Raw genomic sequence first — 23,956 nt, forward strand, 5'->3', positions numbered from 1 at the left:
GGCCTCCCCATGGGGAACCCTGAGTCCCGTGCCACGAGTCCCCCGACCGTCCCGGCGACAACGGCACCTTTCGCGGCTTCCTCCCAGCCATGGAGTGAGAGATCAATCCGTTCCCCCACAGAGGCCAGCCCCCTCCACGGGCGCCCCGGCCGCCCGCCACGGCGGAGGCGGACGCCCGGCCTCGGCGCCTCCATCAAATCTGCTCGGGAAAACTCCCCGGCGCCGGGGCCACCAGCCGCGCCCCATCGTCGCGGCTCGTTTTTCGGGTGGCTGCGCCATGCCCCGAGCGAGAAAGGGCCCTGCTCCACGCGGCCCTGGGCGCTGACCAGGGCTGCCCAACGCCGGCCAATTCTCACGAGCGTTCTGCCCAAATCGATCCCGATTTGGGCAGAACGCTCGTGAGAATTGGCCGGAAAACGCCCGGCGAACACACTTCGGGCACCAGAGGGCCGCAGGGCCGCCCCCACGGGGCCCTGTCCGGGATCGCGTGTCGTCGCGTTCCGGCACCGCCAGGAGGAGCTCCGGGAGGCGGGCCCCGGGGAGGCCGTCGCCTCCCGCTCCTCAGCCAACGGGGGTCCCCTCCCTGGCGCCGGCCGCTGGGGCCGGGCCAGCCCCGAAAGCCGGGCCCGGGCCCGGGCCTGCTAGCTCAGCCTTCCGTTGCCAGGGGCCTGAGCCTGGGGGCCTCCGCATGGGGAACCCTGAGTCCCGCGCCACGAGTCCCCCCGACCGTCCCGGCGACAACGGCACCTTTCGCGGCTTCGTCCCAGCCGGGGAGTGAGAGATCACTCCGTTCCCCCACAGAGGCCAGCCCCCTCCACGGGCGCCCCGGCCGCCCGCCACGGCGGAGGCGGACGCCCGGCCACGGCGCCTCCATCCACTCTGCTCGGGGAAAACTCCCCGGCGCCGGGGCCGCCGGCCGCGCCCCATCGTCGCGGCTCGTTTTCCGGGTGGCCGCGCCATGCCCCGAGCGAGAAAGGGCCCTGCTCCACGCGGCCCTGGGCGCTGACCAGGGCTGCCCAACGCCGGCCAATTCTCACGAGCGTTCTGCCCAAATCGATCCCGATTTGGGCAGAACGCTCGTGAGAATTGGCCGGAAAACGCCCGGCGAACACACTTCGGGCACCAGAGGGCCGCAGGGCCGCCCCCCCGGGGCCGTGTCCGGGATCGCGTGTCATCGCGTTCCGGCACCGCCAGGAGGAGCTCCTGGAGGCGGGCCCCGGGGAGGCCGACGCCTCCCGCTCCTCAGCCTCCGGGGGTCTCCTCCCTGGCGCCGGCCGCTGGGGCCGGGCCAGCCCCGAAAGCCGGGCACGGGCCCGGGCCTGCTTGCTCAGCCTTCCGTTGCCAGGGGCCTGAGCCTGGGGGCCTCCGCATGGGGAACCCTGAGTCCCGCGCCACGAGTCCCCTGACCGTCCCGGCGACAACGGCACTTTTCGCGGCTTCGTCCCAGCCCTGGAGTGAGAGATCACTCCGTTCCCCCACAGAGGCCAGCCCCATCCACGGGCGCCCCGGCCGCCCGCCACGGCGGAGGCGGACGCCCGGCCACGGCGCCTCCATCCACTCTGCTCGGGGAAAACTCCCCGGCGCCGGGGCCGCCGGCCGCGCCCCATCGTCGCGGCTCGTTTTCCGGGTGGCCGCGCCATGCCCCGAGCGAGAAAGTGCCCTGCTCCACGCGGCCCTGGGCGCTGACCAGGGCTGCCCAACGCCGGCCAATTCTCACGAGCGTTCAGCCCAAATCGATCCCGATTTGGGCAGAATGCTCGTGAGAATTGGCCGGAAAACGCCCGGCGAACACACTTCGGGCACCACAGGGCCGCAGGGCCGCCCCCCCGGGGCCCTGTCCGGGATCGCGTGTCGGCGCGTTCCGGCATCGCCAGGAGGAGCTCCGGGAGGCGGGCCCCGGGGAGGCCGACGCCTCCCGCTCCTCAGCCTCCGGGGGTCCCCTCCCTGGCGCCGGCCGCTGGGGCCGGGCCAGCCCCGAAAGCCGGGCCCGGGCCCGGGCCTGCTTGCTCAGCCTTCCGTTGCCAGGGGCCTGAGCCTGGGGGCCTCCCCATGGGGAACCCTGAGTCCCGCGCCACGAGTCCCCCCGACCGTCCCGGCGACCACGGCACCTTTCGCGGCTTCGTCCCAGCCGTGGAGTGAGAGATCACTCCGTTCCCCCACAGAGGCCATCCCCCTCCAAGGGCGCCCCGGCCGCCCGCCACGGCGGAGGCGGACGCCCTGCCACGGCGCCTCCATCCACTCTGCTCGGGGAAAACTCCCCGGCGCCGGGGCCGCCGGCCGCGCCCCATCGTCGCGGCTCGTTTTCCAGGTGGCCGCGACATGCCCCGAGCGAGAAAGGGCCCTGCTCCACGCGGCCCTGGGCACTGACCAGGGCTGCCCAACGCCGGCCAATTCTCACGAGCGTTCTGCCCATCCCGATTTGGGCAGAACGCTCGTGAGAATTGGCCGGAAAACGCCCGGCGAACACACTTCGGGCACCAGAGGGCCGCAGGGCCGCCCCCCCCCGTGGCCCTGTCCGGGAACGCGTGTCGTCGCGTTCCGGCACCGCCAGGAGGAGCTCCGGGAAGCGGGCCCCGGGGAGGCCGACGCCTCCCGCTCCTCAGCCTCCGGGGGTCCCCTCCCTGGCGCCGGCTGCTGGGGCCGGGCCGGCCCCGAAAGCCGGGCCCGGGCCCGGGCCTGCTTGCTCAGCCTTTTGTTGCCAGGGGCCTGAGCCTGGGGGCCTCCCCATGGGGAAGCCTGAGTCCCGCGCCACGAGTCCCCCGACCGACCCGGCGACAACGGCACCTTTCGCGGCTTCGTCCCAGCCGTGGAGTGAGAGATCAATCCGTTCCCCCACGGAGGCCAGCCCCCTCCACGGGCGCCACGGCCGCCCGCCACGGCGGAGGCGGTCGCCCGGCCACGGCGCCTCCATCAACTCTGCTCGGGGAGAACTCCCCGGCGCCGGGGCCCCCGGCCGCGCCCTATCTTCACGGCTCGTTTTCCGGGTGGCCGCGACATGCCCCGAGCGTGAAAGGGCCCTGCTCCACGCGGAACTGGGCGCTGACCAGGGCTGCCCAACGCCGGCCAATTCTCACGAGCGTTCTGCCCAAATCGATCCCGATTTGGGCAGAATGCTCGTGAGAATTGGCCGGAAAACGGCCGGCGAACACACTTCTGGCACCACAGGGCCGCAGGGCCGCCCCCCCGGGGCCCTGTCCGGGATCGCGTGTCGTCGCGTTCCGGCACCGCCAGGAGGAGCTCCGTGAGGCTGGCGTGGGCAAGTCGACGCCTCCCGCTACTCAGACTCTGGTGGTCCCCTCCCTTCGCTGGCAGCTGGGGCTGGGCCAGCCCCGAAAGCCGGGCCCGGTCCAGGCCTGCTTGCTCAGCCTTCCGTTGCCAGCGGCCTGAGCCTGCGGGCCTCCCCATGGGGAACCCTGAGTCCCGCGCCACGAGTCCCCCGACCGTCCCGGCGCCATCGGCCCCTTTCTTGGCTGCGACACAGCTGTGGGCGACAGATCTTTTTGTTCCCCCAGAGAGGCCAAGCCCTTCCTGGGCGCACCGGCCTCCCTTCAAGTTGGAGCCGGATGCCCGACCACAGCCTCTCCATCAACTCTGCTCGGAGCAAGCTCCCCAGCGCTGAGGCCCCCGGCCGGGCCCCGTCGTCTCGGCGCGTTTTTGGTGGCTGCGACATACCCCGAGCGAGAAAGGGTCCTGGGCCATGCGGAACAAGGTGGTCCCCATGGTTGTCCAACGCCAGCTAATTTTCATGAGCGCTCTGCCCAAATCGATCCCGATTAGATATGGACCCTCAACTCTATTGTGATATAATCATCGAGAAATCAGGAAAAAATATTCAATGTAACAAAAGACATTCTCCTCAATCAATGGTGCTGGGAAAACTGGACAGCGATATGTAGAAGAATGAAACTCGACCATTCTCTTACACCATACACAATGATAAACTCGAACTCGATAAAGGAGCTCAACGTGAGACAGGATTCTCTCAGAATCCTAGAGGAGTTCATAGGCAGTAACCTCTTCGATATCAGCCACAGCAACTTCTTTCAAGATATGTCTCCAAAGGCCAAGGAAACAAAAGCGAAAATGAACTTTTGGCACTTCATCAAGATCAAAAGCTTCTGCACAGCAAAGGGAACAGTCCACCAATCAAAAGGCAACCCACGGAATGGGAGAAGATATTTGTAAATGACAGTTCAGACAAAAGGTTGATATCCAGGATCTACAAAGAACTTCTCAAACTCAACACACACAAAACAGATAATCATATCCAAAAATGGGCAGAAGATATGAACAGACACTCCTCCAACGAAGACATACAAATGGCTATCAGACACATGACAAAATGTTCATCATCACTAGCCATCAGGGAGATTCAAATGAAAACGACATTGAGATACCACCTGACACCAGTTAGAAAGGCCACAATTAGCAAGACAGGAAACAACGTGTGTTGGAGAGGATGTGGAGAAAGGGGAACCCTCTTACACTGTTGGTGGGAATGCAAGTTGGTGCAGCCACTTTGGAGAACAGTGTGCAGATGACTCAAGAAATTAAAAATAGAGCTTCCCTATGACCCTGCAATTGCACTGCTGGGTATTTACCCCAAAGATACAGATGGAGTGAAAAGAAGGGCCATCTGTACCCCAATGTTTATAGCAGCAAAGGCCTCGGTCGCCAAACTGTGGAAAGAACCAAGATGCCCTTCAATGGACGAATGGATAAGGAAGATGTGGTCCATATACAAGATGGAGTATTATGCCTCCATCAGAAAGGATGAATACCAACTTTTGTAGCAATATGGACGGGAGTGGAAGAGATTATGCTGAGTGAAATAAGTCAAGCAGAGAGAGTCAATTATCATATGGTTTCACTTATTTGTGGAGCATAACAAAGAACAAGGAGGACATGGGGAGATGGAGAGGAGAAGGAAGTTGTGGGAAATGGGAAGGGGAGGTGAACCATGAGAGACTACGGACTCTGAAAAAGAACCTGAGGGTCTTGAATGGGTGGGGAGTGGGAGGTTGGGAGAACAAGGTGGTGGGTATTAGGGAGGGCACGTGTTGCATGGAGCACTGGGTGTGGTGCAAAAATAAGGAATACTGTTACGCTGAAAAGAAATAATATAGATAGATAGATAGATATTGAAAGTGAAAAAAAAAGGAATGTGCTGAACCTACAGAGCAGAAGAAATCAGAATGCCTCCCTGATGCCACCCCCAATACCGCCGCCCCTGAGGAGCAGGAATGAGGAGTCTCACGGTCCTGCAGACTCACGTCCTCAACTCAGGCATCGGGATTGGTCATCACTGTGCCGGCAGATCCGGGCCGCCATGCCCCTGTGACCTAAACCTAACCCTCGGTTGGGTGTTCAGGCTTCAGTCCCCAGAGGACTGGCTCCCTAGCCCTCCAGACTGGGGACCCCATATTCCCAACGTAGGACTCTGGCCGCCACCCATGATGAAACTTGACCACATGGACCTTTGCAGAACGCTCCTTGCCGGAGAAACCTCCATGACCCCTAAAGCCAACCACATCTTCTGAGCACCCCCACACCACAATTCCTTAGCCTTACAGGCCGCCAGAACAATGCCCTCAGCCCAGCCCTCCAGAGAGCCTGAGTCCGTGCTGGCACATCAGGCCTGCCATTCTCCCAGGACCAAACCCTAAGCCTAGGTTGGGTGTTCAGGTTCTAGAACCCTGACACCCAATTCCACCCATGGGTGGGAGCATCAAACTGATGGCATGACTCAGCTTCTCAACCAGCAGGAGATTCCATTTGGTGCTCTCCAACACCCTCAGAGCCCTAGGAACCGGCCAAGCTGCCCTGAGGCCATTCCCGCCATCTTTGCCCCTCCAGGCCAAAAATCCAGGGCCTGAGAAGCCTCCGGAGCCCTGCCCTCAACTCAGCCCTTGAGTGAGCCAATATCTGTGCTGGCAGATCCCACATGCCTTCTCCCTAAGACATAACCTTAACGCTAAGCCTAACCCTAATACTAACTCTAGCCCAGGTTGTGTGTTCAGGCATCCCTCCTCCATAGCCTGGTCCCCCAAACGGCCAGATGGGGGACCCCTGAGCTGCACCCCATAATTGCGCCTGATCCCAGGAGGAAACCCTGCCCTTTAGAAATGTGTTGAACCCGCAGAGCGGGAGAAACCTGCATGCCTCCCAGAGGCCACTGCCACTTCTGGCACACCCAAGGACCAGGAACCAGGACTCTCACAGTGCTACAGACTCGCGCCCTCAACTCGGGCATTGGGAAGCATCACCACAGCGCCATCAGATCGGGGCTGCCATGCCCTTACAACCCTACCCTAACCCTAGGTTGGGTGTCAGGCTTCTGTCCCCTGAGGACTGGACCCCTAGCCCTCCAGACTGGGGACCCTGGATTCCCAATGCAGGACTCTGGCTGCCACCCACGATGAAACTGGACCATATGATCCTGTGCAGTATGCTCCTGGCCACAGAATCCTCCATGCCCCCTAAGGCCACCCACGCCTTCCAAGAAATGCCACACCACAAACCCAGAGCCTGACAGGCCACCAGAGCAATGCCCTCAACTCAGCCCTCCGGAGAGCCTGAGCCGCACTGGCAGGCCTGCCATTCTCCCAGGACGAAACCCTAACACTAGGTTGGGTGTTCAGGCATTGGACCCAGAGGCCTGACACCCAATTCCTCCCATGGGTTGAGCATCAGACTGTCGGCAGGACTCAGTTCTCAGCCAGGAGGAGACCTTTTCATTTGGTGTTCTCTCACACCCTCAGAGCAGTAGCAACCAGCCATTCTCCCTTGAGGCCATTCCCACCAGCTTTGCTCCTCCAGGCCAAGAACCCAGGGCCTGAGGAGCCTCCTGAGTCCTGCCCTCAACTCAGCCCTTGGGTGAGCCCGTATCTGTGCTAGCAGATCCGACATGCCCTGTCCCTAAGCCTAACACTAACCATAATACTAAACCTAGCCCAGGTTGTGTGTTCAGGCGTCCATACTCTGACTCCTGGTCCCCAAGGCCCCAGATGGGGGACCCGTGAGCGATACCCCATCATTGAACCTGACACCAGGAGGAAACCATGCTGTTTAGAATTGTGCTGAACCCACAGAGTGGGATAAATTTGAATGTCTCCCTGAGGCCACCCCACTTCCAGCGCCCCCAAGGACCAAGAACCAGGAGTCTCATGGTCCTGCAGACACACGCTCTGAACTCAAGCATTGGGATGGGTCACCACAGCGCCAGCAGATTGGGGCTGCAATGCCCCTACAACCTAACCCTCACAGCAGGACTCACCCTCTCAGCCAGAAGGTGACCTTTCATTTCGTGCTATCTAATGCCCTGAGAATTGTAGAAACTGGCATGCTCCCCTGAGGCGATTTTCAACATCTTTGCCCGTACAGCCCAAAACCCCAGTGCCCGAGGAGCCTCCAGAGTCCCGCCCTCAACTCAGCCCTTGGGTGAGCTGATATCTGTGCTTGCATATCCGACATGCCTTGTCCCTAAGACATAACCTTAACCCTAATCCTAATACTAACCCTAGCCCAGGTTCGTGCTCAGGCATCATCCTCCCACAACTGGTCGGTGCTCAAAACCCCAGATAGGGGACCCCTGAGTTGCACCCCATAATTGCACATGATCCCAGCATGAACCGTGCCGTTTAGAAATGGGCTGAAGCCAAAGAGCAGGAGAAGCCTGCAAGTCTCCCTGAGGCCAAAGCACTTCTGGACCCTCCCAAGGACCGGGAACCAGAGTCTCAATGTCCTGCAGACATAGCCTCAACTCAGGCATCAGGATGGGTCACCACAGCACTGGCAGATTGGGGTTACCATGCCCCAAAGACTTAACCATAATGCTAGGATGGGTGTTTATGCTTCGATCCACAGAGGCCTGGCTCCCTAGCCGTCCAGACTGGGGACCCTGTATTTGCAATGCTGGACTCCGGCTGCCACCCACAAGGAAAATGGCCCACATGGCCCTGTGCAGTACGCTCCTGGCCGGAGAAACCTCCATGCCCCCTAAAGACACCCACACCTTCCGAGGACCCACACACCACCGCCCAGTGCCTGATGGGCCACCAGAGCAATACCCTCAACTCAGCCCTCCGGAGAGCCTGAGTCCGCACTGGCACCTCAGGCCTGCCATGCTCCCAGGACCAAACCCTAATACCCTAGCTCAGGTGGTCAGGCTCTGGACCCCAGAGGCCTGATACCCAATTCCATCCCAGTGGATAGGATCATCAGACTGATGGCAGGACTCAGCCTCTCAGCCAGGAGAATAAATGAAATAAACCATTTCATTTAGTGCTATCTAACACTCTCAGAGACCTAGAAACCAGCATGCTCCCCTGAGGCCATTCCCACCATCTTTACCTTCTAGGAAAAAAACCCAGGGCCCAAGGAGCCTCCTGAGTCCCGCCTTCAACTCAGCCCTTGGGTGAGCCCATATAAGTGTTACCAGATCCAACATGCCTCGTCCCTAAGACATAACCGTAACCCTAATCTTTTTATTTTTTTTTAAGATTTTATTCATTTCTTTGACAGAGACAGATCAGAAGAAGGCACAGAGAGGACGAAGCACGCTCCCCGCTGAGCAGAGAGCCTGATGTGGGGCTCGATCCCAGGACCCTGAGATCATGACCTGAGCGGAAGGCAGAGGCTTTAACCAACTGAGCCACCCAGGCGCCCCACCTTAACACTAATCTTAACACTAACCCTAACCACAAAACCTAACCCTAACCTCTAAACCTAACATAACAACCTCGGAGCAGTAGAAACCATCATGCTCCCCAGAGGCGATTCCCACATTCTTTGCCCATCCAGTCCAAAAATCCAGGGCCTGAGGAGACTCCTGAGTCCCGACCTCAACACAGCCCTTGGGTGAGTCCATATCTGTGCTGGCAGATCTGACATGCCTTGTCCCTAAGACATACGCCTAACCCTAAGCCGAACCCTAAACCTTACCTCTAACCCTATCCCCTAACTCCTAACCCTAACCCCAACCCTAACCCTAACCCCTAACAACTAACCCTAACACTCTCCGAACCTCTATCCCTAACCCTAACCCTCCAGACTGGGGATTCCAAAGTCACAACACAGGACTCTGCCTGCCCTCCAGAAAGAAAGGTGCATGAGCACCTAAACACACCCGCCATTGGAAATGCCCCAGACATAATGCCAGATTCTGCCACAACGCCAGATGCATGTCATCCACTCAGCCCTGAGGGAGCCTGCCTCAACACAGCATATCAACAGCATATCAGAGCTGCCATGCCCTTAGGCCTTAACCCTAACCCTAGGTTGGGTGTACAGGCTTCCGTACCCAGAGGCCTAGCCACCAAACCCGCCAGATTGTGGATGCATGAGACTCATTCTGGCAGTCTGGAGGCTGCCTATGCTGTTACAGTGCCATTTGGAGCTACTCAGACCTCAGAGCAAAAGATAACTTCATGCCCCCCAAGGCAAGCCCCAGCATCTGAGCCCCTCCTGAACACAAACCCAGATTCACACTAGCCACCTATCACCGACCCTCAACTCAGGCCACCGGGGAGTCCGCCTCAGCACTGGCAGATTGGGCCTGTCACGCCCCAAGACCTTAACCTTAGTTTGAGTTTCCAGGCTTCCATCCCAAGAGGCCTAGCCTCCAGGCTCCCTGGATTAAGGACCCCTGAGTGACATTGCAGGATTCCAACAGCCACGCAGGATGAAACCTTGCAGTTTGGAGCTGCTGAATACTCAGAGGGTGAGAAACCTTCAAGCCCCCGTAAAGCTATCCGCACAATTTGCGGCACCCCAGGCCAGAAAGCTGGTTTCTATGAAGCTACTGGACACATGCCCTCAACTCAGCCCTGAGGGGAGCCCATCTCAGCGCCAGCAGATTGGGCCTGCCATGACCCTAGACCCTAACCCTAACCCTTGGTGGGGTATACAGCCTTCCGTGCCCAGAGGCCTGTACCCCAAGCCCATCAGACTGGGGATGACTGAGACTCCCGCCAGCACTCCTCCAGCCTCCTAGGGCAAAATGGTGCCATTTGGAACTGTGCAGGAACCTCAGAGCAGGAGAAAGCTGCATGCCCCCCGAGGACACCACTAGCTTCTTTGCCCCCACAAACACCAACACAGACCTCAATTCCTGCCTGATTCCCACCCTCCATTCGGCCTATCCAGGAGACCCCCTCAATTGCAGCAGATCGGGCCTGCCATGTCCCTAAGCCTTAACCCTAACCCTAGTTTGGATTTTCAGGCTTCCATCCCAAGAGGCCTGGCCCCCACGCCCCCCAGATTAAGGACTTCTGAGCAACACCACAGGACACAGCCTGTCACACAAGTGGAAACCTTGTGGTTTGGAGCTGCAATGAACCCTCAGATGGGGAGAAACTTTCATGCCACCCTAAAGCCACCCCAATAATCAACAGCCACTCTGGCCATAGAGCTGGATTCCATCCCGCCACCAAATGCATACCCTCAACTCAGCCCATACGGGATCCCGCCTCAGCACTGGCAGATCGGGCCTGCCATTGCCCCTAGGCCCTAACCCTAACACAAGTTTGGGTGTTCAGTCTTCCATGCTGAGGGTCCAGGCAACAAAATCCCCTGGATTAAGGAATCTTGACATACACCTCAGGACTCCGCTTGCCACACAGTAGGAACCTGTGCCTTGGAGTTGTGCTGAACCCTCAGAGGGGGAGAAACTTGCCCCTCTAAAGGCACTCCCATCATCTGCATCCGTCCCCCCGGCCATAAACCAGATTCTGCTGAGCTGCCAGACGCATGCCATAAATTCAGACCCTAGGGCGCCCCACCTCAACATAAGCAGATCGGGCCACCATGCCCCTAGGCCCTTACCAGAACCCCTCTTTAGGTTTTCAGGCTTCCATCCCAGGGGGCCTGCCTCCCATGTCCCCCCAGATTAAGGTCTACTGAGCGCCACCACGGGACTCCACCTGGCACTCATGAGGAAAACTTGTGGTTTAGAGCTGCACTGAACACTCAGACGGGGAGAAACCTGCAAACCCCCGTAATGCCACCCCACCATGAGTCACCCCCATGGCCATAAAACCAGATTCTCCTGCGATGCCAGATCTATGCCCTCAACTCGACCCTTAGGGGAGCCCGCATCAGCACCGGCACATTGGACCTGCCATGCCCTTCGGCCCTAACCATAAACCGAGGTGGGGTGTACAGGCTTTCATGAACAGAGGCCTGTCCCGCAAGCCCGCCAGATTGGGCACCTCCGAGATTCATGCCAGTAGAGATTAAGGATTCCTCAGTGACACCCCAGGACTGCGTCTGCCACACGGGAGGAAACCATGCCATTTGGAGCTCTGCAGAACCCTCAGGGTAGGAGAAACCTGCATGCAACCCTGAGGTCACGCCCAGCTTCTGTGGCATCCCTGGACACAAACTCTGAGTCTGACATGCCACCTGATACCCACCCTGAAGTCAGCCCACCAGGGAGCCCACCTCAGCAGTAGCAGATTGAGCATGCCATGCCCCTACGCCCTTACCGTAGCTCTAGTTTCTGATTTCGGGCTTCCATCCCAAGAGGCCTGGCCCCCAAACTCCCCAGATTCAGGACCCCCCTGTAACAAGGCAGAAACCTGAATGCCATGCAGGGGGAAGCCATGACATTTGGAGCTCCAAAGTTTCCTCAGAGAGGGAGAAACCAGCATGCCCCTCTAAAGCCACCCCCACGATCAGCCGTCCCTCTGGCCAGAAACCCTGACTCTTCTGCATTGCAGGATGCATTTCCTCAACTCAATTCTGAGGGTATCTCACCTCTGTGTCGGCTGATCAGGCCTGTCCTGCCCAGCCCATTACCCTTAACCCTATGTTGCATTTTCAGGCTTCCTTCCCCAGGGGCCTATCCACCAAGCCCTCTAGATTGGTAAACTTGGAGCCACACTGTAGGAGTCCCCCTGCCACCCAGCAGGAAACTTGTCCCTTTGGAGCTGTGCGGAACCCTCAGAGCCAGAGAAACCTGCATGACCCCATTAGGACTCCCCCACATTCTGCAGCCCCCTGGCCACAAACCCAGAGCCTGATTCACCACCTGACCCCCATTCTCAACTCAGCTCCTTGGGGAACTCACCTCAACACCAGCAGTTCGGGCCTGCCACGCCACTAGCTCAGCTCTGCTCATGGACACCACCAGCTCTAGGCAGACCTAGAACTCCCCTGTCTGCGGCAAAGCTCTGGGATCCCCCCTCCTTCTTCCCAATTTACACTGGCCCAGGCATTCATGAGAAAGGGGAAGGCTACCTCTTGAATGCTTAATACCTCCTTTCCTCTTCAGCCCTATTTCTCTCCACTTACCTTTGCACCTGGGCAAACTGAAAGTAACATATCAATGGAACATGTACATGCTCTGAGATCTAAATCTTTCATGGCAACTTTCTGAGGGCTCCTTATGCAATAGGAAACTAGTGTATCCTGCCACAGAGTGTTTCATAATGAACAGCTACAGAACAGGAGAGCAAAAGTCATTCCAGTTTTACCTCAGTCTTCATGAAGTAGAACATGGTCTTCTTTTCTTCATTGACTTCAATTCCAATTCGTTTCCATGCAATGTTCATTCCTCTCCTTCAGGGGTAGGATTTTGTGATTCCTCACCTGCATAGAACACCCAGAGCTCATCACAACAAGTACTCTCCCTAATAGCTGTCACCCACTTAACTCTTCGCCCCACACACCTGCCCCCTAGCAACCCTCGATTTTGCTCTAGGTTAGAGTCTGTTTCCTCATTGGCCTTTCTCTCCTCACTATGTTCATCTGTTTTCTTTCTGAAATTCCATAGAGGTCAAGATATAGGCTATTGGTCTTTTCTTACTGATTTTACTTAGCTAAATCCACTGTAGATCCATCCACATCCTTGCAGATGGTAAGATTTCATCCTTTTTGAACCTGGATCCTATTCCATTAAGAAGATGTGGGAGAATGAATACACATACACACACACACACACACACACACACACACAAACATATGATATATATGAGTGATATATATATATATATCACTCATCAGTGAATGGACATTTGGTCTCCCTCCATTGTTTTACAATGGTTGAAAATGCTGCTGTAAATATCACGGTGCTTATACCCCACTGAATGTGCATTTTTGTGCCCTTTAGGGAAATAACTAGGAGGGCAATTGCTGGATCCTACTGTTGTTCAGTTCTTAGCTTTTGGAGGACACACTGTATTCTTTCCAAGAGTGGCTGCAACAACACGCATGCCCACCAACAATGTAGGAGGGTTCCGGTTTTGGGTGGTTTTTTTTTTTTTTAGATTTTATTTATTTATTTGACAGAGGTCACAAGTAGGCAGAGAGGCAGGCAGAGAGAGAGGACGAAGCAGACTCCCCGCTGAGCAGAGAGCCCAATGCGGGGCTCAATCTCAGGACCCTGAGACCATGACCTGAGCCGAAAGCAGTGGCTTAACCCACTGAGCCACACAGGTGCCCCCGAGGGTTCCACTTTAAACAGAACATTCCCTGCCAGCAATTACCTAAGGAGGAAATATAAAACCTGTGGGAAAACCTGACTCACTGAGCATCAGGAAAGCAGCCACAGAAATTCAGCCCAGGGTTCCTGACACCAAGTCCCTTGAAGCCAACAGAGTGCCTTTATCCAGGGAAATTCCCAAAGACTCTCCTTCTGACTTCACTACCCATGAAACTGCAGAGAAAATACAGCATGTCCAACCATATATAGCTGTTTGATTGAACCTAGGAAGACAAGCATCCCTTTTAAATTGTCCAAGACTCCTTGGAATCATTTTGAATTTTCCCTCTGCCCTCATTGGAACTCTTTGGATTCAAAGACGAATCCATTAGGATACATCACCTTGGACAAAGAGGAAGCCATCATCCAAGTCTCTATCTGACCACAAACAGCCACCTCACTCTAGATGCCAGCCGTTCCACCAGAGCCTAGGCCCAGTGGAGTAAACACTGTTCGGTGAAGGAATACTTTCTATGTTCAAAAGGCACACCAAGTCAATCTCACCTTCCCTTTCGAATCCAAGGGATTTCCTAGGAAAGAGATGTTCCAAATACCTTTGTAAGCCAGAAATAAAGAGAGAAAATGAGATCCCTGCCAGGTGCTCCCTGCAGAGAAACTCAGGAGCTCTGGCACCCGCACGAGATTGCTTACAGCTGGTTCAGTGTGCCATTTGTGAGCTCCACTGGAGACAAGAGAAAAGCCCAGGAAATTTGGGGTGAAAGGGAATTTTTACCTGCCATCCTGGCATGGATGTGACATTGTGACCCACAGGCCTGCTGTTTTCTCTGAACACTGACGTCCTGGGACAAGCTGCATGACTGACTCAGACGCTGACTTCCAAACTTCAGGTCTCATGGAGCCAGAGTGAAGAAGGGTTGTCAGGTGCAGATAAGCAGGCGTCTCCCACCTAAAGCCTGCACACCTGCTCTGATTCCTGGGAGAAGGAGAGACACAGGCTTGTTTCTTAACTGGTCATTCACTTCCCTCTCAAGCTGGTCAATGCCCTTGTCCTTTTTGGAGAAACAAACATACTTTTCCAAACAAACACTCAGCTCCTCGGTTCCAAATGCACCATGAGTCGGGTTTGGTTCCCCTGGCTCCAGAACCCAACTGGGAGGACCCTCCTGAACCATCCTGACAGCACATTACCAGCAAACCTGGGGAAAGAGGGCACAATGCTGAGTGGGGGACAGGCTCCATCAATTCTTACCACCACCCTTGAGCCTGGAGAAACAGAGACTATACAGCTCACCACTCCGTCCTGTAAAAAGAAGCTGTAGTGCCTCACGTTTCAGGGTCTCTCACCGGGCACCTCCGCCCTGCCTTCAGAGCCAGCAAGCTGCACTGACTCCTCTTCAGGTGTGTTTCCCATGGCAGCTCGCCGCTGCCTCCAGTGGTGGCAAGCAGCATCGCCATGCCTTCCAGGGTATCTCACACCACTGCTCACCACTCCCTCCAGTGGAGTGAACTGGCACTGCCGGGCCTTCCATAGACTCATTTTTTTCTTATTTGTTTATTTACAGCATAACAGTGTTCATTGTTTTGGCATCACACCCAGTGCTCCATGCAGTACGTGCCCTCCCTATTAACCACCACCTGATTCCTCAAACTCCCACCCCACCCTGCCCCTCCAAAACCCTCTGGTTGTTTTTCAGAGTCCATAGTCTCTCATGGTTCATCTCCCCTTCCAGTTTCTCTCAACTCCCTCTCCTCTCCATCTCCCTATGTCCTCCGTGTTATTTGCTATGCTCCACAAATAAGTGAGACCATATGATACATGACTCTCTCTCTGCTTGACTTATTTCGCTCAGCATAATTTCTTCCAGTCCCGTCCATGTTGCTACAAAAGTTGGGTATTCATCCTTTCTGATGGAGGCATAATACTCCATTGCGTATATGTACCACATCTTCCTTATCCATTCATCCGTTGAAGGGCATCTTGGTTCTTTCCACAGTTTGGTGAGCATAGCCATTGCTACAATAAACATTGGGGTACAGATGGCCCTTCTTTTCACTACATCTGTATCTTTGGGGTAAATACCCAGCAGTGCAATTGCAGGGTCATAGGGAAGCTCTATTCTTAATTTCTGGAGGAATCTCCACACTGTTCTCCAAAGTGGCTGCACCAACTTGCATTCCCACCAACAGTGTAAGAGGGTTCCCCTTTCTCCACATCCTCTCCAACACACGTTGTTTCCTGTCTTGCTAATTTTGGCCATTCTAACTGGTGTCAGGTGGTATCTCAATGTGGTTTTAATTTGAATCTCCCTGATGGCTAGTGATGATGAACATTTTTTCATGTGTCTGATAGCCATTTGTATGTCTTCGTTGGAGAAGTGTCTGTTCATATCTTCTGCCCATTTTTGGATATGATTATCTGTTTTGTGTGTGTTGAGTTTGAGAAGTTCTTTCTAGATCCTGGATATCAACCTTTTGTCTGTACTGTCATTTGCAAATATCTTCTCCCATTCCGTGGGTTGCCTTTTTGTTTGGTGGACTGTTTCCTTTGCTGTGCAGAAGCTTTTGATCTTGATGAAGTGCCAAAAGTTCATTTTTGCTTTTGTTTCCTTGGCCTTTGGAGACATATCTTGAAAGAAGTTGCTGTGGCTGCTATCGAAGAGGTTACTGCCTATGTTCTCCTCTAGGATTCTGATGGATTCCTGTCTCATGATGAGGTCTTTTATCCATTTCGAGTGTAAGAGAATGGTTGAGTTTCATTATTCTACATATAGCTGTCCAGTTTTCCCAGCACCATTGATTGAAGAGACTGTCTTTTTTTCCATTGAATATTTTTTCCTGTTTTGTCGAAGATTATTTCAACGTGGAGTTGAGGGTCCATATCTGGGCTCTCCACTCTGTTCCACTGGTCTATGTGTCTGTTTTTATGCCAGGACCACGCTGTCTTGGTGATCGCAGCTTTGTAGTAAAGCTTGAAATCGGGTAACGTGATGCCGCCAGTTTTGTTTTTGTTTTTCAACATTTCCTTAGCAATTCGGGGTCTCTTCTGATTCCATACAAATTTTAGGATTATTGGCTCCAGCTCTTTGAAAAATACCTGTGGAATTTTGATCGGAATGGCATTAAAAGCATAGATTGCTCTAGGCAGTATAAACATTTTAACAATGTTTATTCTTCCAATCCAAGAGCATGGAATTGTCTTCCATCTTTTTGGGTCTTCTTCAATTTCTTTCATGAGTGTTCTGTAGTTCCTCGAGTACAGGTCCTTTACCTCTTTGGTTAGGTTTATTCCCAGATATCTTATGGTTCTTGGTGCTCTAGTAAATGGAATCGATTCTCTAATTTCCCTTTCTGTATTTTCATTGTTAGTGTATAAGAAAGCCACTGATTTCTGTACATTGACTTTGTATCCTGCCACGTTACTGAATTGCTGTATGAGTCTAGTAGTTTGGGGGTGGAGTCTTTGGGGTTTTCCATATAAAAAATCATGTCATCTGCGAAGAGAGAGAGTTTGACTTCTTCCTTGCCAATTTGGATACCTTTTATTTCTCTTTGTTGTCTGATTGCCGTTGCTAGGACTTCTAATACTATGTTGAACAAGAGTGGTGAGAGTGGGCATCCAAGCCCATTAGAATAACGTCAGACCTTTTCACAGAGACCTGGCAAGCCAGGAAGGGCTGGCAAAATATATTCAGAGTACTAAATGAGAAGAACATGCAACCAAGAATACTCTATCCGGCAAGACTGACATTTAAAATGGATGGAGAGATAAAGAGTTTCCAAGACCGGCAAGGCTTAAAAGACTATGCAACCACCAAGCCGACACTGCAGGAAATATTAAGCGGGGTCCTATAAAAGAGAAAAAATCCTAAGAATATCATTGAACAGAAATATAGAAACAATCTACAGACCGAAAGGCTTCAAAGGCAACATGACATGAATCAAAACCTATCTCTCAATAATCACTCTCAATGTGAATGGCCTAAATGCGCCCATAAAACGACACAGGGTTGCAGATTGGATAAAACGACAGGACCCATCCATATGTTGTCTACAAGAGACCCATTTTGAACCTAAGGATACACCCAGACTGAAAGTGAACGGATGGAGAAGCATCTTTCATGCCAATGGGCCTCAAAAGAAGGCCGGGGTAGCGATTCTCATATCAGATAAATTAGATTTTAAACTAAAGACTGTAGTCAGAGATACAGAAGGACACTCCATAATTCTTAAAGGGACTATCCGCCAAGATGATCTAACAATTGTGAATATCTATGCCCCCAATATGGGAGCTCCCAATTCCATAAGAAAACTATTAATCAAGATAAAGAGTCATATTGATATGAATACAATAATAGTAGGAGATCTTCATACGCCTCTCTCAAAAATAGACAGATCATCGAAGCAGAAAATTAAAAAAGAAATAAGAGCATTGAATGAAACATTGGACCAGACGGACCTCATAGACATATACAGAACATTCCACCCTAAAACAACAGAATGCACATTCTTCTCAAGTGCACATGGAACCTTCTCCAGAATAGACCACATACTGCGTCACAAGGATTGAGGATGCCTGATACTCATGCTGGGAATCTGCCTGCCACGCAGGGCACCGCTGTGCTGTTTGGAGCTGCGCTGAACCCTCAGAGCTGGAGAAACTTCCATGCACCCCTGAAGTCACCCCCAGGTTATGCGAATGTCTGGACACACACCCAGAGGCTAATGCCCCGTCTGACACCCGAACTCAACTCAGCGCACCAGGGCACCTGCCTCTGCACTGGCATATCAGGTCTACCATGGCCCTAGGCCTTAACCCTATCCCTAATTTTGGTTTTCAGGTATCATCCCCAAGAGTCCTGACCCCAAGACCCCAAGATTAAAGAATCCTGAGTGACACCTCAGGACTCTGTCCACCATGCAGGAGGAAACCATGCTGTTTGGAGCTGTGTCGAATCCTCAGAGCGGGAGAAACCTGCACGGTTCACCTGAGGCTATCCCCCACCCTCTGCACACTATTGGGCCACAAATGTGGAGGCTGGCACTCAGCCTGCCTACCACCCAGGAGGAAACCGTGCCATTTGAAACTGAGTAGAACACTCAGAGTGGGAGAAACTGCATGCCTCCCTGAGCACAACCCCCTCCTTCAGCGGTCCCCTGACCACAAACCTGGACCCTCTCATGCCACCGGACCTCTGCCCTCAATTCATCCCCCTGGGATCCCTTCTCAGTGCCAGCAAATTGGGCCTGCCATGCCCCTGACCCTAACCTTAAGCCTAGGTTGCATTTTCAGTCTTCATCCCCAGAGGCTGGTCCCCCAATTCCTCCATATTTGGACCCCTGAGCCACAACCCAGTGCTCTGTCTGCCACCCGGGAGGAAACCGTTCTGTTTGGAGCTGCACAGAACCATCGGAACGGGAGAAATCTTCATGCTCCCTGAAGCCACCTCCACCTTCGGCCACCCCCCAGGCACAAACCCAGATCGTAATGCACCACCTGACCATGGCCCTCAACTCAGTACCCCAGACATCTAGCCTCGGCACCAGCAGATCAGGCCAGCCATGCCCCTGTGCTCTTTTCCAAGCCCTAGGTTGTGTTTTCAGTCTTCTGTCCTCTGATGATTGACACCAAAGCTCCGCTGATGGGTTACACCTGAACTATACCAGAATATTTCTTGGCCCCCTGAGGCTATCCCACTTTCAGCACCCCCCGTTCACACCTGGATCTTAACACTCACACTGACCCACGTCCTCAACTCTGCTCCCCAGGTCACTCCTCTCAGGGTGGCCTATTGAGACTGACATGACCCTCAGCCCTAACCAAAACTTAGGTACATTTTCTGTCTTGTGTCCCAAGAATACAGGTACCAAAGCCCCACATATGTGGGACCCCTGAGAAATGCCAGAGGACTCTGTCTTCAACCCAGAAGGAAACAGTAGAATTGGAACTCTGCCAAGGACTGAGAGCAGGAGAAATCTGCCTTTCCCCCCATGGCCACCAACCCGGAGCCTGACTCAGACTGACCCATGTTCTCTACTCAGTCCCCGTGAGAGCTCTGCACAGCACCAGCAAATCAGGCCTGTCATGTTGCTGGGACCTAGCCCTAACCCTAGGTTGGGGTTTCATGCTCTGTCCCCAGAGGACTGGCACCCAAGTCCCACGGATGGGGACCCCTGAGCAAGATTTGAGATCTCTGCCTGCCACCCAGAAGGAAACCATACCATTTGGGACTCTGCAAAGGATTCTGAGCAGGAGAAATCTGCCACGCACCACTGAGTTCACCCAGAGTCAGCAGCTGGACACAAACCTGAACCTGACACTTACTCTATCCATCCCTCTGTACTCAGCCCTCTGGATAGCTTGCCACACCACCATCAGATTGGGCCTGCCATGCTCCTAACCCCTAACTGAAGCTTAGTTTGTGTTCTGAGCATTCAATTCCTAGGGGTCTGGCTCCCTACCCCACGGACTGGGGTCACCTTAGCCATACCACAGGAGGAAAGCGTGCCATGTAGACCTCTAGAAAGTATTCAAAGCAGGATAAAATGCCTGCCCATCTGAGCCTATACCAGCAAACCCCCAATTTCAGTGGCCTCTAGGTCACAAACCCTGTGCCTGACCAGAACCAGAACACTCATCCTTAATTCCAGCCTCTAGGAACCACACACACTGTCAGCTGTTTGGGCCTGCAATGTCCTTTGGCCCTAACTCTATCCCTAGCTTGGGTTCTCATGTCTCCGTCCCCTAAGGGTGGGCTCCAAAGCCCTAGGATTTGGGGATGCCTGAGCAATACCACAGGACTCAGCCTCACACCCAGATGGAAATGTTTCCATAATGGACTCCAGTAAGTATATAGGTCAGTATAGATATGAAGGCCCATCTGTGTCCATCCCAGTGAATTCCCACATTCAAGGGCTCATGGATTGAAACCCTGAGCCGGGCACTCACCCTGACCCATGTCCTCAACTCAGCCCTCCAGGACGCTCACCACACGGTTGGCAATTCAGACCTTCCATTTTCCTAGGTCCTAACCCTAACCCTATTTGGAGTTCTGAGAGGTCCATCTGTAGAGGCCTGGATCCCAAGCCCCGGGTATTGGGAACACTTTAGCAAAACCAGAGGATCAGCCCGCCACACAAAAGGAAACTCCTTTTTTTACTCCAGACTGGATTCAGAGCATGAGACATCTGAATGCAAACCTGAGACAATGTCAGTGAACCTACACTTCCATCCACGCTCTGAAGACAATCCCTGAGCTTGATACACACCCTAAATCTCCATTGTATCTCAGACCTTGTGAAAATCTCCAAAGTTCTGGCTGATTGTATCTTCTAGGCTTCTGGGCCTTAATCCAACGGAAGGTCTAGACATGGGCGAAAATATGAACAGATATTTCTCCAATGATGACACGCATGTGACCAACAGATATATACATAAATGTTCTATATCACATGGCTTCTGGGAAATGCAAATCTAAACCACATTGAGGTGTCCTATCACACCAGGCAGAATGTCTAAAGTTAACAGGACATGAAACCACAAATATTGGTGAGGATGCAGAGAATGGAGAACCCTCCTACACTCCTGGTTGGAATGCAGACTGTTATATCCACTCTGGAAAACAGTACGGGGTTTCCTCAAGAAGTTAAAAGTAAAGTTACCCTAAAACACAGCAATTTCACTACAGGGCTTTTACCACAAAAATAGAGATGTAGGGGAAAGAACTGGCACCTGCACCCCAGTGTTCATCGCAACAATATCCACTCTAGATAAACTATGGAAAGAACCCAGATATCTATGGACAGAGGAATGGATAAAGAAGATGTGGTTCATATATTCAATGGAATATTCCTCAGCCATCAGAAAGGATGAATACTTACCATCACATCAACCTGGATGGGTCTGGAAGATATTATGCTGAGTAAAATATGTCCATGAAAGAAACACAATTATCATAGGGTTTCACTCATATGTGAAATATCAGAAACAGGGCAGAGAACCGTAGGCAAAGGAAGGGGAAACAGAATGGGAAGTCATCAGAGATGGGGAAAAAACCATGACAGACTCTTAACTATAGCAACCAACTGAGGGTTGCTGGATGGGGGGTGGGGGGGTAACTGGGGTGATGGGCATTAAGGAGGGCACGTGATGCAATACACATCTGATATATTATTTAACACTACATCTGAAAATAATGATGTATGATAAGTTGGCTCATTGAATTCAAATAAAAAATGAAAGAACTCAAATAAACTACCCTAACAATTTGTATGGAATCACAAAAGATACTGAACAACCAGCACAATGTTATGAAGAAAAACAAAGCTGGAGGCGTCACAATTCCATATTTCAAATTATACTACAAAGCTGCGTTCATCCTCACAGTATGGGACTGGCAAAAAAAAAAAAAATACACACAGTGACCAAGGAAACGGAATAGAAGCTCAGACATCAGCCCACAATCACGTGCCCAATTAATCTTCTGCAAAAGAGGCAAAACTATTAAAAGGGAAAAGGACAGTTTCTACAACAAATGGTGTTGGGAAAACTGAACAGCTATGCACAAAACAATGAAATTAGACTGCTTTCTTACACCATATGGACAAATAAACTCAAAACAGTTTCAAGACCTCAATGTGAGACCTTAAATCATAAAAATCCTACAAGAGGGCACAGACAGTAACTTCTCTGACATGAACCATACATTTAATAGACATGCCTCCTAAGGCAAAGGAAACAAAAGCAAAAATAAACTACTAGAGCTCCATCAATATAAAAACTTACCGCACATCAGAACAGCAATGAAAATGTAATAAATAGAATACAACGTACTTAATAGGAGAAGATGTTTGCAAATATCATGTGCAATAAAGGGGTAGTGTCCAAAATATGTAGAACTGATACAACGCAACAACCAAAAAACAAAAAATCCAATTAAAAAATAGACAGAAGACATGAACAGACATTGCTCCAAAGAAGACATACAGATGGCCAACAGTCACGTGAGAAGATGTTCACATCAGCCATCAACAGGAAAATCCAAATGAAAAGGTCCATGAGATATTACCTCATACTATCAGAATGGCTAACAGCACCAGCACAAGAAAACAAATGTTGGGAGGATGTGGGTAAAAGGGAACCCTCTTGCACTGTGGTGGGAATGCTAGCTGCTGCAGTCCCTGTGGAAAACAGTATCACTGTTCTTCAAAACGTTAAATATTAGAACTACCTTATAATCCAGCAATCACACTACCGGGTGATTACCCGACGAATATGAGAACAGTAACTCAAAAGGATACATGTGCCCCTATGTTTCTTGCAACATTAATTACAATATTACAATATGGAAACAATCCAAGTATTTCTTGATAACTTGATAAATGAGATGATAAATGTATACACACACACACACAGTGCGAAATTACTCAGCCATAAAAAATCTTGCCATTTGCAGACACATGGATGGAGCTAGAGAATACTATCCTAAGTGAAATCAGTCAGTCAGAGAAAGACAAAGGCCTTTGGATGTCACTCTTCCATGGAATTTAGGAAACAAACATACATAAATAAAGGAGAAAGAAGATACAAAACAAAAACCGACTCTGTGGTTACCAGAGTGGAAGTGGATGGAGGGATGAGTGATATAGATGACGGGGACTAAGAGTACAATTTTCTTTTTTTTATTTGTTTATTTTCAGCATAACAGTGTTCACTGTTTTTGCACCACACCCAGTGCTCCATGCAGTACGTGCCCTCCCTATTACCCACCACCTGGTTCCCCAACCTCCCAACCCCCGCCCTTCCAAAACACTCAGGTTGTTTTTCAGAGTCCATAGTCTCTCATGGTTCATCTCCCCTTCCAGGTTCCCTCAACTCCCTCTCCTCTCCATCTCCCCATGTCCTCCGTGTTCTTTGTTATGCTCCACAAATAAGGGAGACCATATGATATTTGACTCTCTCTGCTTGACTTATTTCACTCAGCATAATCTCTTCCACTCCCGTCCATGTTGCTACAAAAGTTGGGTATTCATCCTTTCTGATGGAGCCATAATACTCCATTGTGTATATGTATCACATCTTCCTTATCCATTCATCCGTTGAAGGGCATCTTGGTTCTTTCCACAGTTTAGCGACCGTGGCCATTGCTGCAATAAACATTGGGGTACAGATGGCTCTTCTTTTCACTCCATCTGTATCTTTGGGGTAAATACCCATCAGTGTAATTGCAGGGTCATAGGGAAGCTCTATTTTTAATTTCTTGAATCATCTGCACACTGTTCTCCAAAGTGGCTGCACTAAATTACAGTCTCACCAACAGTGTAAAAGGGTTCCACTATCTCGACATCCTCTCCAACAAACGTTATTTCCTGTCTTCCTAATTTTGGACATTCTAACTGGTGTCAGGTGGTATCTCAATGTAGTTTTAATTAGAATCTCCCTGATGGCGAGGCAGACGCCTCCCTCTCCACAGATTCTGGGGGTCTCACCTTGGCGGTGGCAGCTGGGGCCGGGCC

This window comes from Meles meles, chromosome 5 (assembly GCF_922984935.1).
Source record: "Meles meles chromosome 5, mMelMel3.1 paternal haplotype, whole genome shotgun sequence".
Taxonomy (NCBI): domain Eukaryota; kingdom Metazoa; phylum Chordata; class Mammalia; order Carnivora; family Mustelidae; genus Meles; species Meles meles.